Here is an 18,046-nt window from a genome sequence, read left to right as displayed (position 1 = left end):
TCAGATAAGTCTGAGACCAGCATTAACTCTTTTAATCTACTGGGACTACTCTGATTAAATCACAGTCTTCTCACACCATGCTAACTACTTCTGAGGAAAAGTTAATGATTTCATGAAGCTATTACAGACCTGCCCATTGAAATGCTTGGAAAGAGAAGAAAAGGAGGTACTTCACAAAGGAGGGGAGGACTTAGCACAAATAAAATTGTGAACTGACATACAGAGCTACTGTCTGGGAAATCTGAGATCCTAAGATTGAAAACCTGGAGGAAGAAATGGCAAACCACTCCAGTATTCTCGCCTGGAAAATCCTTTGGACAGAAGAGCCTGGTAGGCTACAGCCCATGGGGTTGCAAAAAGTCAAAACTGACTGAGTGACCAATCACAAGATCAGAAAACATAAATTTTTGAGGGGAAAAAATTATTCTTAAATGGAATTATCCCATTACAAATTTTTTTTTTAATTATGATAAAATGTCCCAGTAATTTACACTAATGCCTGGATAAATGCTATGACATTTAGGTCCCTGACAATGAAACTCAAAATAAAGTAGTGAGTTGGGAGTGATGCTGAGAATGGAGCCCACAAGGCTGATGAGCAGGTCCTTCTCTTCTAACCGACATGGTCAGCATGAGCATTCTTTTCTATGAACATACATCTCAGGACTCTCAATGAAATATCTTAAGAATGTAAAGATGTCTCTGTATTTTGAGGATCCTGGGCTAAACACTGTGACTCAGGAAACGTTCTGTAATGTTACTGTGCTGAATGTGAAATGATTCGTGCTCAAGCGGCAGAAACTGAAATTTGCCTTGGTCATGGTGAATTGGAGACATACTTAGGTTGGGTGGACTTGATTTCAATATGGGAAGCAACAAACAAACAAACAAAAACCAAAGAGCTCTATTGGAAAGGCGTACAAGAATTTCTCAGCTTTGGTTTATTTGTTTTCTCTGTGACAGTGCATCAGTGGCAACCTTCTGAAAAGACCTGAGTAGGATATGGACATCATCACTGACAAAAGATCCCATGGCCCTTTTTTGACAATGAGGTTTTATGATTTACTCATTGCTAATCTCTTAATTTGCTAAATTGAAAGGACTAGGGTGTTCTCAGTATAACAAAGAAATCAGCATCTATACACTAGAGTCCCAGCATGTGAACTGGTGGTGAGACCCCAGCATGGTCAACAGCTGAAAGCCTTTTTGCTCCTCTTTACATTCCACTTGATACCTACACTGAGTTTTACCATCTTCTTAAAACTCCCATGTAACAGGTAACTGCCACTTCCCTAGCTCCCAGCAAACAGCCCAGTTTCCTATTTATCAAACAGTTGAGATAATCAGGAATAAGGCATGAAATATTCTTCTTTTCTCCTCACTGTGACATTTCTCTTTCACTAGGAATTTTAATAGTATTTCATAGTCATTCTTTTTTCATTTATTTATAATGAAAAATATTTACTATAAAATTTTTTATATTTTCACTTATTTTTCATTTATTCATTCATTTATGAATATATTCATTCATTTATAAAAAATAACTATTTCTGAGGCAAAATATATCAATCTTAAAATAAATATAGGGAAAACTAATTCAATGGCAAAAGAATCACCCCCTAATGACCAAATAGGGCTTATACTAGGAAAGCAAAGATGGTTAATAAATCTATCAATATAACAAATAATATAATTTGTTCAGTATGTAAGACCATGATCATCTCAATGAAATTCAAGGCTCTTTTCTGAAATATCAACTGCATAAAAATAAATAAATTTCATTATCACAGTATATTTTAAAACAAAAGCCATCACCATCATTTTTTTAAAAGTAATGAAAGAAAATGACCTCGAAAATATTAAAATGTATTAGACATATGCCATAATTTAAAAATGTATCACTGCACAAAAATCAACAGAGAGAGATAAATAATCCAGATCCTGGTCCTAGGATAAGAGCTCATCCACGGTCTGGACTGAATTGTGCCACCCATCCAGTCTATGACCTATGGTGAACTATTTAATTTTCCTAAGCTTCAGTTATATGATTTACAAAATAGGAGAAATAATGGAACTTACTTCATAGAGTTGTAGAACTGCATACACTGATGTAAGGAACATACTTAGCAAATTACCTAGCCATAGACTAAGCTTTCAAGAAATGTGAGCTGCAACAATTACTACTATTGTTGCCATTATTATATAATCACAGAAGTATTGCAAACCAATTATGATGGCATGGATCATTCAAAAATTGTAATTAGACATTCACCACTGTGAAATAAAATTTTAATAATAATTATTATTGTCATTATCAATAATCATTGAGTTCTTACAATGTACAAAGCACTGCTCTCAGTGCTTTATATGAATCCATGTGTTTACTGCATTAACCCTACCAGGTAGATACAATAGTTACATCCCTTTTGCAAAGGAAGAAACATAGATGTTAAGTAATTTGCCCACAGCTGGTGAGTTGCAGAACCAGATGCTGAAGCCTGGCAGTCAGGCTTCAGAAGCCATGCTCTTAATACCCTCACTCTGCTCCCCAAGCGAGTGCCTTAACTTCTACCACACTCGATGATAAATTCCAAATGGACTACAGAGACAAATGCCAGTAGTAATAGCCTCATAAAAATGCTATAAATACATGGGTAAATATTTAATTGCTTTCTAGGTGAACACTACCTTTCTAAACATAAAAGCAGTGAAAAAAATGACAGGAAAAAGAGTAACAGATATTATTACAAAAACTTTTAGTCAAATACCTGGTCAGTAAAATTAAAACATACACAAGAAAATGAAAAAAATCCTTCTTAATAAATATGGTAAAAGAGCAATATCATTATTACATAAAAATTCTGTTGTAAGTCAAAAAAGTAAAAGAAAAATTTCAAAGAGGATATAAGCAAAGGAGTGAACAGCTCATTCAGAAAGAACTCTAGTGGTCATAGTCATGAAAAAAATTCACTAGTAAGTTATAGACATAAGTGGCTTAGGTTTAAAGATGTATGTGATCAACAAGAAAATAATTTTCTCATAAGGCTACATATAAAAATCTGTAAAACTATGAGAAGAAAATAAAAAATATAAATGTCACAAAATTTTAAAATTTGTCTAAATCAAAATTATAAATTTTATTTTATATTACACAGTAGAGTCAAGTGATAGATAAGCAGAAAACATTTGTACTATATATAATACACATAAAATATACAGACTATAAAAAAATCAGTGAGAAAATAATATGACAGTCACTTCAAAATAGTCAAAGGACATAATCAGACATTTCATAGGAAAAAGAATACAAATGTCTATTAAATATTTGAAAGCCTGCCCCATAACTTGCAATAAGTGAAATGCAAATCAAAATAATGTATTATTCTTCCCATCAGGACATTCAAAATTATATAAAACATAATTATCCAGTACTGAGGATTCAGGTATATACAAAAATAGCTGTTGGGTCTATAAACTGGTTCCACTGTTTTGGAAAAACTGGAAACAGTACAAATACCTATCCTTAGGGGAATGGTTAAATTTACTCTGGCACATCTACACTTTGGAATATATCATAAAACTATGTGCCAGTAAAAGAAGTTTTGTTGTCTTCTGTCTTGTGTACTTACATGAAAAGATCTCCAAGACATATTGTTAAGAGGATAAAGTAAGTTCATCTTCAAATATATTTAATGAGCACCTACTTGAAGCATCAGGTTCAAGGTATTACAGATATAACAATGAACAAGAGATAGAAGTCATTGCCTTTTTGGAGCAAACAAGTATAGTATAAAATACGTACAATGTGTGACCATTTTTATTTTTTAAAACCACAATCCATGTGTCTTTATGTGTGTGTGTATGTACATGTGTTTGGATATGCACGTATATGTATAAATATGCTCCAAAATGATAACAGTAGTTATAACTATGGAGGTGAGTGAGACTGGGTAAGAGTCAAGGGTATATTTACTTAATCTGCATAACTTATTTCACAATGAAAATGTGTTCATGTATTTCTCCTATAACAAACAAAAATTAAGCTTCAAAATCATATATTACACTGAAACTCTGAGTTAAATAAGCTATACAGTCCGCATAAGGAAAGGACTGAGGCAAGAGCTATAAAACTTTGAACAGTGATTTCTGCTCTTTTGGAGTAACAACTCTATCCTTAACTAACTACTTAAAGTGATTATGGCTGATGGTTAGATGATAAGCTAGCTGGTAAGGGAAGGTAATGGGGGCAATTCTACTACAATGAAGTCATAGAAGACTTGAGTGAGACATTCAGGAGCTAACCACTGGCATTCCCCAGGCCAGCAATCAGGAGCAGGAAAGATGGAATGGGAAGTGTTGGGGAAGGGAGGGACTGGATGGGACTATCCTGGGTTTAGCCTGGGCTTCCCTGGTGGCTCAGATGGTAAAGAATCTGCCTGCAATGAATGTGGGAGACCCAGCTTCAATCCCTGGGTGGGGAAGATCCCCCAGAGAAGGGAATAACTACCCACTCCAGTATTCTTGGGGTTTCCCTGGCGGCTCAGGTGGTAAAGAATCTCCTCGCAATGCAGGAGACCCAGGTTCTATCCCTGGGTAGGAAGATGCCCTAGAGAAGGGAATGGCTACCCACTCCTGTATTCTTGCCTGAATAATTCCATGGACAGAGAAGTCTGCCAGGAGTCTGTGGGGTCACAAAGAATTGGACACGACTGAATAACTAACACTTTCACTTTTTTTTTTTTCAGACCTGCCTGAGGGAGAAAACTAACAATTTTTGGTATTGGGCCAAATAGTATTAATAGCAACCCATGTGGAGGTCCTCTACCACCTAGGTGGCTATGTAGAAATAAAGTGGAAACCTCTTCTCTGAGAAGTGAAATGGAGACTGAAAAAGAGGGAATTAAAAGGGTGAGAGTTGCGTATCCAGGACCAAGAAAATGATACAATCCTAATGCCCATAAACATTGAAAACAGTCATAAACAGGAAGACACTAAGATGCCATTTATCTGATAATTCAGGGGAACATTCAGGTCTGAAATTAAAGTGGTTAGTAAAGTAATAGTTGGAGACAATAAAATTTTACATGTTACAAAAATTCCAGGGAATTCAAATCACACAGGCATTTAATTTACTTGGAATGAAATACATCATGTTAAAAGAGACAGAGAGGCAAAGAGGACAAAACTAGAGGAAAGAAAAGAGGGAAGCGGGGAGAAAGGAAGGGTAGCTATGAGATATCAAGAGGCAGGAAGGAAAACCCTTAGTTTGCCCAAGTGCCCAATTCCCTGGTGAAACAAAACCAGGCCTCAACTGCCCAAAGGAAAGACTACACTGAAATGGAAGGCTAGATTCTGCCTACTGAAGGGATTTTTCAAGGTAGTTTTGAACAGATAGGATTTTTCTCCTCACTGATTTTCAGCCCGAACCCTCAACTGAGAGCTAACTTGGCTGTAAATACACAGTAAGTACAGCAGTGTATTTTCTGGGAAAAAAAAAAAATCATGAGACCAACATTAAGAGCTATTTCAAGTAGAAGTCTAGATTTAAAAGATACAGAACAATAAATGTGGCTTTCATGGACTCCAACTTCTGTCAATTTTATTAAGATAAAGATTGCTGTATTTTATAAGCTATTGATTGACCCCTTTAGAGAGATTTTACAGAATTAAGGGATGAAAAGGAAACACACTGTAATAGCTATTACAGTTTTCCATTGTTTATCACTCAGTGGAGAAAATGTTTTGTGATTCCCAAAAATGCACATGTTAAAGCCCTGACCCTCAATGGGATGGTATTAAGAGGAAGTGCCTTTGAGAGGTAATGAGGGTTAGGTGAGATCATAAGGACAGAGACCCCACTATGGAATTAATACCTTATAAAAAGAGGAAACATGGAATCTCTTTCTCTCTTCACACACCATGCAAGGCAATATGAGGACACAAACAAGAATAGGCCCCTCACTAAGAACCCAACCATGCTGGCACCCTGATCTTGGATGTCCAACCTCCGGAACCACAAGAAATAAATGTCTCTTGCTTATGTCATCAGATCCATGTTACTCTATTATAGCAGCCTGCAATGACTAAATAAGATTAATTCATACAAACCCAAGTTCATTCTATTCAGGATCAATTTACTTTAGATGAAGAAAAATGTAAGTGAAAAACAAAAATAATAGTGAATGACTGAAATGATGTAACGCTGTAATTGAGACTATTAAATAAGATTGTTGATGCAATTTATGCAATGTTAGAAAAAGTAGTTAAACACTGTAATTAAGAGGACAAGATCTAGTATAAAACTGCCTGAATTTTAATCTTGGTGCTTCAGGTATAACTTGTATGACTGGACACATGACTTGGCCTCTTCATGCCTCAGTTTCCTCATCTGTAAAACTGAAATAATTACGATACCTACCTCTTAGGGCTGCTTGGAGGGATTACTGAATTAAGGTGTGTAAAGTACCTATAACCACACCAGAAACACTCGGATGTAATCAACATTAACTGCTGTGATTTTTACAGAATTGGTGGGAGTAGACAGCCATTCACTCTGTTACATCTTTTTTAGTAAGTAAAACTTTCCTACTTGGTACATTTTGAAAATGCAGATTCCCAGATCTTAATATGGATTTATAGTTCCACATGATACTTGTGGAACTTCATGGGTCCATCTTTATGTCAGTCCTTTCTCTCTGCCGTCCTCTTCCACTCCATTCCTGCCCTCACTTGAGGGTGGGGTGAAACTGGAGAGAAGACTAGATGACATAGAAAATGACTAAGGAAAAAGGCAGTTTGGGTATTACCATTAAAAAATGATAACTGTTTCATTTTTTCCTCATGATAAATTACCTGTAAGCAATAGAATTTTAAAGAAAATAGAGAAATTCTCAGGAAGCAACCCTCAAAAACACTAATAAAAATAATATTTTAATAATGGCACCTTGAAGAAGGAGAGAACAGCGCTGGTTTATCCCAGTAGCAGAAGGTATTAGTATTTCATCAAGTGAAAATAATAAAGAAAAAGAAAATACCTTTTAAAGTTCCAATGATCCAAATTATAAATTTAGTTTAATAAACAATTAAAGTTCAACAGTATATCATAAAGCTAAATCTTAGGTAATGTTTTATTATAACAAGCCATTTTAAAAAGAAGAAAAAAGAAAATCTGCAAGTAGCCAAAGGGTAGAGGGTTGAATGTAGGGAGTGTCTCCCAAAATGTCCATGGAAACTCACAATGTGACTTTACTTAGAAATAGGGTCTTTGTAGATGTCATCAGTTAAGACAAGGTAATACTGGATTACAGTGAGATCCAAAGCCAATGACTGGTGTTCTTAAAGAAGAGAAGAGGACACAGGGGCAGACACACATTGGGAGAAAGCCATGTGATGATGGAAGCAGAGATAAGAGTCATGTGGCCATAAGTCAAGGAATGCCAGGAGCTATCAGAAGCCAGAAGAGGCGAGGGAAGCTTCTTCCCTAGAGATTTCATAAGGAATATAACCCCAAATACACCTTAATTTCAGACTTCTCACCTCCAGAGCTCTGAGAGAATAATCTTCTGATGTGTTAAGCCACCCCAGTTTGTGGTACTTTGTTAAAGCAGCCCTAGGACAGTAATACACCAAGGAAAATGGCAGTCGCAGAATTAGGTCATAAACTTAAAGATTCAACTGCCAGACCAAGTAGCAACAAACAACTCTATATCATCCTAATAGGAACAGCTAAGAACAATAGATCTCATTTTAGAAACATGGTGCATGCTAGAACAGCTGTGATATGTGCATGTATTATCATGACAAATTATATTCCCATGAACTTGAAATGCATAATTTTAGAAATGTTTTCCTTAAAATGCATTCCAACACATCTAATAAAAATTATATTTATATTTCTTTGCTGATAAGGGACATCTATTTAGTGTATAATGAATACAGATAATCATTCTATGTTCCTAAAAGTATATATAATACCTTGCCACAAATCTTCCAAGAATTTTAAAATATTCAGTTATGTCTTTTTAAAAAAGCACAAACACCTGTTACAGCATTCAAAGAGTTTTCATTAAAATTGGCTGCCTTGAAGCAAGAGAGCTGGAGCAAAAATTTATTCAATTCTTCCTACCAAAAAAAAAATGGTTTTAAAGTATTTTTAATTAAAAAAACTTGATAAAGGACTGCTGATTGGTTCTAAAAATTCATAACATCTATTTTAAAATACATGTTATAAACTGCTTACAAGAATATTGGAGTAAAGGCATTTTTATTGTTCTGTACTCAGAAAGCTACACTCAAAAATCAATCCATGATGCAGAGGAAGAAACATTTTCAAACTCATTCTATGAGGCCAGCATCACTCTGTTAGCAAAACAAAGATATCACTAGACAAAGATACCACCAAAAAAAAAGAAAGAAAATGAAAATCACAAGCCAGTATCACTGGTGAACATAGATGCAAAAATCCTCAACAAAGTATTAGCAAGCTAAATCTAACACTAAACTAAGAGGATCATACACCATGATCAAGTAGGATTTATCCCAAAGTTGCAAGCATTCAAATATCTGCAATCAATCACTGTGATAAACCATATTAACCAGACTGAAGAAAAAAAAAAATGCGTTAATCATCTCAGTAGATGCAGGAAAAACTTCTGAAAAACTCTCCAGAAAGTGGACACAGAGGGAACATACTTCAATATAATAAAGGCCATATATGACAAACCCACTGTTAACATCATACTCAATGGTGAAAAGCTGAAAGCATTTTCTCTAAGATCAAGGATAAGGCAAGAATGCCCATGCTGAGCACTTTAATTCAACATGGTATTGAAAGTCTTAGCCACGGAAATCAGAGAAGAAATAAGAGGAATCCAAATTGGAAGAAAGAAATAAAACTTACTATTTGTAGATGACATGATACTATATATAGAAAATCCTAAAGATACTATCAGAAAAATATTAGAGTTCATCAGTGAATTAAGTACAGTCAAAGGATACAAAATTAATATACAAAAATCTGTTGCATTTATTTATACTAAATGATGGGCTTCCCAGGCTAGTGGTAAAGAACCTGTCTGCCAATTCAGGAGACATAAGAGATGCAGGTTTGATCCCTGGGTTGGGAAGATCCCCTGGATAAGGGCATAGCAACCCACTCCAGTATTCTTGCCCAGAGAATCCCATGGACAGAGGAGCCTGGTGGACTCCAGTCCATAGCATCTCAAAGAGTCAAATATGACTGAGGCAACTTAGCACATCACAGCACGACAATGAACTAGCAAAAAGAGAAATTAAGGAAATAATCCCACTTACCATCATATCAAAAAAGAATAGAATACCTAGGAATAAACCTAATTAAGGAAGTAAAAGACCTGTTCTTGGAAAATTATAAGACACTGAAGAAAGAAACTGAAGACAACACAAATAGATATACTCTGTTCTTTGATTAGAAGAGTAATATTGCTAAAATGGCCATACTAGTCAAGGAAATCTATAGGTTCAATGCAATCCCTCTCAAAATACCAATGGCATTTTTCACAGAACGAGCATAATTCTAAAATTTGTATGGAAAGACAAAAGACCTCAAATAGCCAAAGCAATCTTGAGAAGAACAGAGCTGGAAGAATCCTGCTCCTGGATTTCAGACTATACTACAAAGCTACAGTAATCGAAACAGTATGGTACTAGCACAAAAACAGATACACAGTTCAATAGAACAGAATAGAGAGCCCAGAAATAAACATACACTCACAATTAATCTACAACAAAGAAGGCAAGAACATACAATGGAGAAAAGACAGTCTCTTCAATAAGCAGTGTTAGGAAAATTTGATGTGCATGCTTAGTCGCTCAGTCACGTCTGACTCTTTGTGACCCTGAGGACTGCAGCCCACCAGCCTCCTCTATCCATGCGATTTCCCAGGCAAGAATACTGGAGTGGGTTGCCATTTCCTACTCCAGGGAAAGTTGGACACTTGCACATAAAAGAATGAAATTGGAACATTCTCTAACACCATATACAAAAATAAACTCAAAATGGCTTAAAGACCTAAATTTAAGACCAGAAACCATAAAATTCCTGGGAGAAAATATAGGTAGAACACTCTTTGATATAAATCATAGAAATATTTTTTGGATCTGTCTTCTAAAGCAAATGAAATAAAAGCAAAAATAAACACATGGGACCTAAATAAACTTAAAAACTTTTGTTCCGCAAAGGAGATCATTGACAAAATGAAAAGACAACCTATTGAATGGGAGAAAATATTTACAAATGATAATACCAATAAGGGGTTAATATCCGAACTATAGAGACAGAACCTCAACTCAACATTAAAAAAACAAACAATCTGATTAAGAAGTGGACAGAAGACCTGAAAAGACATTCTCCAAAGAGGAAATACAGATGGCCACAGGCACATGAAAAGATGCTCAACATGGCTGATCATAAGAGAAATTCAAAGGGAACACTTGTACATTATTGTGACTGTAATATGGTGCAGCCACCAACACTGGAAATCAGTATGGAGATTTCTCAAAAAACTAGAACTACTGAACGATCCAGTAGTTCCACTCTTGGGCATATATCTGACAAAAACAAAAGCACTAATAGGAAAAGATACATGTACCCCAATGTCATACCAGCATTGTTAACAATCTTCAAGATCTGTAAGTCACCTGAATGCCCATCAATAGATGAATGAATAAAGGAGATGTAGTATATATACAAAATGGAATACTACTCAGCCATTAAAAGGAATTTTGCCATTTGCAACAACATGAATTGACTTCGAGGGTATTTTCATAATACCCTCAGACAGAGAAAAATAACTACTATATGATATTACTTATATGCAGAATATGAAAAATACAACAAACAAGTGAATAGAACACAAAAGAAACAGACTTACAGATATAGAGAACACAATAGTGGATATCATGGGGGAAATAGGCAGTCTAGGGGTAGAGAACTACTATGTATAAAATAAGCTACAAGTATATATTGTACAATACACAGACTATAGCCAATACTTTATAAATGGACTACAACCTTTAAAAATTGTGAATTACCATGTGCACACTTTAACTTCTATTGCATATCAACTCTATGTGTACTCATTCGCTTCAGTCACGTCCAACTCTTTGCTACCCTGTGGACTGTAGCCTACCAGGCTCCTCTGTCCATGGGATTTTCCAGGCAAGAATACTGGAGTGGGTTGCCATTCCCTCCTCCAGGCATATTAACTGTACTTCAATTAAAAAAATTAATCCATGAACCATTACTGGATATGCACACTACAATAAACTGTGTAAAATTCTAAAAGAGGTGGGAATACCAGACCACCTGACCTGCCCCTTGAGAAACCTGTATGCAGGTCAGGAAGCAACAGTTAGAACTGGACATGGAACAACAGACAGGTTCCAAATAGAAAAAGGAATACGTCAAGGCTGTATACTGTCACCCTGCTTATTTAACTTATATGCAGAGTACATCATGAGAAACGCTGGGCTGGAGGAAGCACAAGCTGGAATCAAGATTGCCGGGAGAAATGTCAATAACCTCAGATATGCAGACGACACCACCCTTATGGCAGAAAGTGAAGAACTAAAGAGCCTCTTGATGAAAGTGAAAGAGGAGAGTGAAAAAGTTGGCTTAAAGCTCAACATTCAGAAAACTTAAGCTCATGGCATCCGGTCCCATCACTTCATGGCAAATAGATGGGGAAACAGTGGAAATGGTGGCTGACTTTATTTTTCTGGGCTCCAAAATCACTGCAGATGGTAACTGCAGCCATGAAATTAAGATACTTACTCCTTGGAAGGAAAGTCATGACCAATGTAAATCTGTGGCTGATTCATATCAATGTATGACAAAACCCACTGAAATGTTGTGAAGTAATTAGCCTCCAACTAACAAAAAAAAATAAATAAAGTAAAAAAAAAATAAATAAATAAAAAGCAGAGACATTACTTTGTCAACAAAGGTTCGTCTAGTCAAGGCTATGGTTTTTCCAGTGGTCATGTATGGATGCGAGAGTTGGACTGTGAAGAAAGCTGAGCGCCAAAGAATTGATGCTTTTGAACTGTGGTGTTGGAGAAGATTCTTGAGAGTCTGTTGGACTGCAAGGAGATCCAACCAGTCCATCCTAAAGGAGATCAGTCCTAGGTGTTCAATGGAAGGACTGATGTTGAAGCTGAAACTCCAGTACTTTGGCCACCTGATGCAAAGAGCTGACTCATTGGAAAAGACCCTGATGCTGGGAAAGATTGAGGGCAGGAGGAGAAGGGGACGACAGAGGATGAGATGGTTAGACGGCATCACCAACTCGATGGACGTGGGTTTGGGTGGACTCCGGGAATTGGTGATGGACAGGGAGGCCTGGCGTGCTGCAGTTCATGGGGTCACAGAGTCGGACATGACTGAGCAGCTGAACTGAACTGAACATTACACTGTTACTTTGTAACAGTCTTCCCACTTTCAAGGGACAAAAGGTTTAAATTGAATACACAAGCAATTATTTTACTACCTGCTCTGAAGACTAACAGAATAATACAAATATAGAACAACAGCAGCAAAAATAATAGGAAGTACTGTGCATAGCACATACTATCAGCCAGGCTCTGTTCTAGGCACCTAACTTGTATTATCTCATTTAATACTTACAAAAACTTTCTGAGGCAATTAAAATCCTTATCAATGTACTATAAATTATAAATCTGAGGAACAGGGACGTTAAATAATTTGCTTATGGTCACAGAGTGGCTTCACAATTCCAGCTCTGAAGAATCAATGCACCATATTACTTCTCAACTTTGTATTGTCAGTAGAATTATTTTGAAAAAGAGAGGGAGGAAGGAGATAGAAAGTCAGAGGATGAATTGGAAAAATTATTAAATTTAATCAATCAATAAAAATAAGGTTATAATAATGTGGTATTAAAAATCTTATGGTCTTCCCTGGTGGCTCAGATGGCTTATATTCCTTTAAGAAGACAAAATACACAAGAATCCCATTATCCAAATTAAATTGTTCTGAAGACAGACAATGCTCAACAAGTACCTGCAGCCATCATATCTGAGGCACCTCCTCCAGGATATATTCTCTATTCTTCTCACAATAATTCTGACTTCAAGTGGAGAGGAAATCACTTCCACTTCCAGTCCATGTGATCTGCTCTAAGCTAATCAGTGCATCTCTTTTTCTGGGACATGATTGGTTTAGGAATGAGCACATGATCCAAGCCTGTTCAATCAGAGTGAGCCTCAGGGAGTTTTTCTGAGAATTCTGGAAGACTCGTCTATTTCTGTGGAATTCAGACTAGGAAGGAAACATCCTGGCTGCCATACTGTAATCTTTTGGGGTGGAAGAATGGAGCCAACAGCAAAGAAGCAGAATCAAAAGCCAGAGTTTGTCTAGTTCATCATGGTGTATCAAATCAGTTCATCTTGATTACTGTTTGCATCATGGATTATATAGTACTTAACTCTATCTATGAACTATTCAATCATGTAAATTAATTAATTCACCTTTGTTTCCAAGGTCATTTAAATTGAGTTCTTCTGAAATTTATATCTGAAAGAATCCTGATATAGATATTGATACCAAGAAGTCACATGAGTGTGAGAATTAAAAGTGACAGGCCCTGAAAGGTAGAATTAGTTGAGAGGACAAAGAAGGAAGGAGGGCTTGAGGAGCTCTCTTCTGTAGCCTAGGAAGTTGGCAATCTTTGTTACCCACCTGCAAAATAACTGACTAAACTCTCACCTCTTTTAACAGTGGCCTCAAACTATTACTTACAGAGATTGAAGAACTAGGGATGTTAATAGAAAATTTTTAGAATGTTAGAGTATGTTGAGGTTTTTTAGACTTAGAGGGCTCCTAAGGAAAAGATAACTACTGTCTACTAAAACTAGCTTTCCGAAAGGAGTGAGAGAAGAGACCGGGTGTTGATAAAAAGTTCTTTTTAACTCCACCTACAATTCAAGAAGGTTGAGAATCCAGTTATTAGCAGACTTGTAAGTTTGGGAAAACCAAATTTCATACTTGATCCTAAAGTTACAGTAACAGAAGGCACATTGGTGGGAAACAAAATGGATAACAAGGCATTAGGAAGTGCTCTGTAAGAACCTGCTCTGCTCCCTGCCAAAGGAGAAGGTCTTCCTAGTTGTACAACTGCAAGTGGATGCAGTTTGGGCCAAGGAGCATGTCAGCTGTGTCTTCCTGCTCATGTAAAAGCCACATCAATCCTCCTAGCCTCAATATATCCCAACCCTTAACACATTCAATTCCGGAAAATTTCATCGCTCTTTCTCTTTACTAGGCAGACCTTCTGAAGACAGCATTTCACAAATATCTGTAGCTATCATTTGCCATTCCTCTCCTCCAATGTCTGCTCCTTCTTATTCCAATAACACCTATGACTTTAAGGTGGCATTCTCTTCCGTCCTAAACCTTGAGATACGACATCCCGTTCACTGACTTCAACCTCCAACCCTACCATTTCCCCCCTTAATTCTGGTACATATTTTCTCTAATTAAAAAAAAAAAAAAAAACACAAAAAACAGTGCCCTGGTTTGCTGGTTGTCTTTCAATCTTCAATAAATATCATCTTTTGTCTTTTCTTTTTTCTGGGCCCAATCTCAGATTATATTTTCCTGTTTCCTTTGCAGTGAGGTGAGACCATGACTGAGTTCTGGTCAATGGAATGGAAATGGAAAAGATGTGTGCCGCTTCCAGCCTGGTCCTTATAAACCTCCCTCACTCAGGCTTCTTTCTTTCCTATTTGAAGAATGAAAAGAAATTGAAAGTCCATGACTGATCACGTGAAGCAAGGATGCCTCAATCCAGCCCCACCTAGAGGAGTTTTATTGACTTGTTATAGCAAGGTGAATTAAATTGTTACTAAGCTACTGAAATTCTGGTGTTGTTTGTTAGTTAACTTCTCCTAATGTCCTGACTATCAAAACCATTCATATTATATAATCCCTTATTTCAGCCTGTCTTTCTTCAAAACTTTTAACTGATTTACTCTCTTGACCTTATAAGCTGCCTACCTGGAAAAACTTCAGTTCAGGGTATTAATTCCATTGTCTGCTTTCTCAGCTTTGTTCTACCTCCCAGCTGTGGAGTAGAAAAGTAAATTCACAAGGCCAAGAGGACTGGTACTACCGTGGGTTGTCCATGCGATGCACGGGATCTTCTACCAGTCCATTCATTGGACAACTTCCCTGGTATTTCCTGAGTCCTTAGAAATATCTAATACTACTTGACCCTTCCCTTTTTGAAACTTTCTCTTCCTTGAACTTTCCTTCTACTATTCTCCAAGTTTTCCTATCTCTTTAATCACTTCTGAGGCTCCTTTTCAGTTCCTCGCTCTGTCCCAACTCTTCTTTCTCCACTCTGCTTTAAAGCCCACATTTCCTTCTGTTCTTATTCTCTGAGGTGATCTCATCTACTTCTATGGCTTCATCTATGATGTACACATTGACAACTGTAAAACATATCTCCAGCCTAGCTAAGTCGTGAACCTCAAACTCTAGTGACATCTCCAATGGGACAAAAAATGTATCTGAAAATGGAAACCACCACTTCTCTCACCTCCACTGAAATCTGCTCCTCCCTCATCTGTACTCCCTGTCACCAGACCTCCTTAGCCATAGCCTGGGAGAATGACTTCACACCGTTCCCCACTCCACAACTGTTTATAACTCTCTTCATCCTCTAAATATATTTTGAATCTACCCTTCTCCTAGGTACCTCCTGCCACTGACATTTGTATTTTCTTACCTGAATTATTTAAAAAATGTCTTCATCAATTTCCATATATTTAGTTTTATTCCTCCAAATCACTTCATATGGCTAACACACAGATCTTTCCAACATATAAATCAGATGATATCTGTTCTCTATTGGAAATCTTTAGTGGTCCCCTATTTTGGGAATAAACAGTTCTCTGTCTCTTCTGAAGTCTAGACACTTTAATCCAATTTCCCACTGGATATTTTCAGTCCAGTCTCCCACAGTGACTCATACTCAGTGTAACTATCCTTCCTCAATATGTTCCTTTCTCCATGAAGAGCACCACCACCTTATCTGTGCCTGTATCACATGTCTGGACAGCACCGTTGACAATTTCCAGACTTCTCTTCAACATCTGATTCATCACAAATCCTTTTGCTTTCTACCTAATATCTACCTCATATCCTAAATTCCTGCCTAATATCTCCTGAATTCATCAGCTTCTTCTCAAACCTAGTACAGAGAGCTTAGCTAGCCTAGATCATCATAATCTTTTGTCTGCAACAGCCTCCTTCCACACTATAAGCAGAATGATCTTTCCAAAGTATTATTATGATTGCACTTAAAACCTTACAATAATACTCCACTGCTTTCATGGTCACATACACGCAAAAACAGCTTTAATGGAGCTTATTGTCCTAGTGAAAGAAAATAAAAAAATAATAAACAAGATAATAATGGCAAGATTTGGGGGAGGGAAGGTGACATTAGATTCAGTCTTCAGGACCAGCCTCTTACTGATGTTTCCATAAAGTATCAGAAGGAGCTAACCTTGAAAAGGGGGACAGACTTCACTTACTTACCATCATCCCCACTGGGATGTGAGCTCCCTGATAGTAGGGTCCATGATTTAGTCATCATTCTAATGTCTACCATAGTTTTTGACACCCATATGTTTCAAATACACATGTGATGAGGGAAGAGGTGAATGAAGTTTACACTGAAATTTCTGGGCAGTGCAACTTTAGGCTAATTGTGTGTTCACATTTATTTTTTCATACATTTGCTGACACCATCTTGTAGGCAAATTTCCAAGCAAGCAAATTTCTAGGCAGACAGAAACAAAAAGTCTAAACTTTAAGGAGGAACTTTTCTTTATATCCATCTAAAATATTTCAGAACAGATTCTGCATAGCCATCTCTTACAATCAGGAGCCCAAAGTGGATATCAGAATGGATGAAACATTTGCTAGGATAGTACAGTGTATTTTAGTCCCACCAACCATAAAAGCTGACATCAATTAGCAGGCTGGACTCCAAGGCTCCATGGTTTTGGGCTTCTTGATAAGCAAAAAAAAAAAAAAATTTTTTTTTTAAACAGAGCTTCTGGAAGGAGGTTGGAAGTGCGGAAATGTAATTCCAAATTCAAATTTGACAAAAATTATTTTTATATAAATCCAAATCAACCTCAGTTACTCAGATTCATAAAGAAAAGGGTTTCAAATTATGATGGTTCATTTCCACGAAGCAGAAAAAAATTAAGGATTCTTTAAAATATATTGTATTGTATTTAACTATTGGATTTGATTCTGAAAAGAAAGATATTCAGGTTTATAACCTCTTACTAGCAAAATGAAATGTTAAAACAACAATAGCAGGAAGAAATTTGGCAGCAAAACCTTGAATTGATGTAAAAACTTCTATGTCTTTCATTTAATCTACTTAGTGTGATTATCCTTTGTTTCACTGCAGAAATACAATGTGTTTAAAGTACAGAGTACTGCCTCTGACCCCACAGCAATATTGAATAATATACGATATATACAATATTTTTCTAAAATCCAGAAAGATCTGACCTTCAAGCCACATCTGGCCCCAGAGGTTTTGGATATGCTATCTGTATTCCATTATAACACTCACCCCAATTCTATTATCTTGAGTTATAAAACTTTCACAATGCATGGGCTTTGAAGTACTCAGTGAAAGTAAAGGCACAGAAACACAATTAGCATGATTTTAGCATTTGGAAGCGTTATGTTCAGAGTTTCCTTTCAGATCTAATTCAAAATGTGCATTTATGCCACTATACTAATGCTTTTCCAATGAGCATAAACTTCTATGAGATACAGCTTCTGACCATGAACAAAATTTTATAGATAAAATCATTATATCCCACCCAGACTTAATCTGGGCACTGTAATCTACAAAATAGATGCTATAGCTTCTAATTTTCCAAATATTTCATTCTTCTCATTTTATAAGTCATAATTTTCTTATACTTCATATTCTTTTTCTCCCCAAAGTTT

General features: G+C 36.5%; 1 protein-coding gene across 11 annotated transcripts in view; it reads right to left on the bottom strand.

Moving 5' to 3' along the window:
• Positions 1 to 18,046, bottom strand: part of DNM3 (dynamin 3) — a 622,348-nt gene that overhangs the window by 314,422 nt on the left and 289,880 nt on the right. The gene's annotated exons all lie outside the window — the stretch shown is intronic.

Source organism: Cervus elaphus, chromosome 14 (assembly GCF_910594005.1).
Source record: "Cervus elaphus chromosome 14, mCerEla1.1, whole genome shotgun sequence".
In the NCBI taxonomy this organism is placed as follows: domain Eukaryota; kingdom Metazoa; phylum Chordata; class Mammalia; order Artiodactyla; family Cervidae; genus Cervus; species Cervus elaphus.
Note: the sequence above shows the minus strand (reverse complement) of the source record. Positions and strands in the feature narration are given on the sequence as shown.